The sequence below is a fragment of the Humulus lupulus genome, chromosome 6 (genome assembly GCF_963169125.1).
Source record: "Humulus lupulus chromosome 6, drHumLupu1.1, whole genome shotgun sequence".
In the NCBI taxonomy this organism is placed as follows: domain Eukaryota; kingdom Viridiplantae; phylum Streptophyta; class Magnoliopsida; order Rosales; family Cannabaceae; genus Humulus; species Humulus lupulus.
Genome location: NC_084798.1, coordinates 72,571,836 through 72,572,705, shown reverse-complemented (window position 1 = coordinate 72,572,705; position 870 = coordinate 72,571,836). Strand labels below are relative to the sequence as shown.

General features: G+C 41.3%; 1 non-coding gene across 1 annotated transcript; it reads left to right on the top strand.

Moving 5' to 3' along the window:
- Positions 1-541: 541 nt before the first annotated feature.
- On the top strand, positions 542-647 carry LOC133787584 (small nucleolar RNA R71). The gene has a single exon (XR_009872596.1). It is a non-coding gene; the product is annotated as a small nucleolar RNA R71 (small nucleolar RNA).
- Positions 648-870: the final 223 nt, after the last annotated feature.

The window sequence follows — 870 nt, the reverse complement described above, 5'->3', positions numbered from 1 at the left end:
TTGTGACATTTCTTGAGGTGGAGTTTGAGAAACGGGCTGCTGAATTTGTTGTTATGGACCTTGATTATTTGTCCATGAAAAATTAGGGTGATTCCTCCACCCTGGGTTGTAAGTGGTGGAGAAAGGGTTGTTGGCTTGCCTATTAATATTCCCCATCATATTCACATGCTCCATATGGATAGCACTATTCACCTCTGTTGTCATACAATGCTCAAATTGGTGAGAACCTCCACTCCTTTCACACCGTCTGCATCAGTATTGGTTGAGCTGAAATATTGTTTTTCTGCAACTACTTAGTTAAGGAGGCAACTTGAGCAGTTAGTGCTATGATAGCATCTAATTCATGAATCCCAGCTACTTTTGTGTTACTAGTGGCTCGCTCATCAGCCCATTGGCAATTATTCATGGTCATTTCTTCCAACAATGCATAGGCCTCATTAGCACTTTTCCCATGAATGCTCCTCATGTTGCAGTGTCTATGATGGTGCGTGTGGTAGTGCACAACCTATTATAGAAATTGTGGACCAACATCCACTTCTCAATGTCGTGATGGGGACACTTCTCAACAATTCTTTAAATCTCTCCCATGCATCATATAATGATTCCCCATCATTTTAGAAGAAGTTATTGATATCTTCTCTCAACCATGCAGCCTTTGATGGAGGAAAGAACTTTGCGAGAAACTTTTGTGCTAGCTTTTCCCAAGTGTTAATAGAGTTGGCCCGCGGAGAGTTTAACCAACTCTTGTCTCTTTCCCTCAATGAGAATGGGAACAACCTCAATCTGATAGCATCATCACTCACCCCATTCATCTTGAAAGTTGCACACAACTCCAAGAAATTAGCTATGTGCATGTTTGGATCTTTTGTA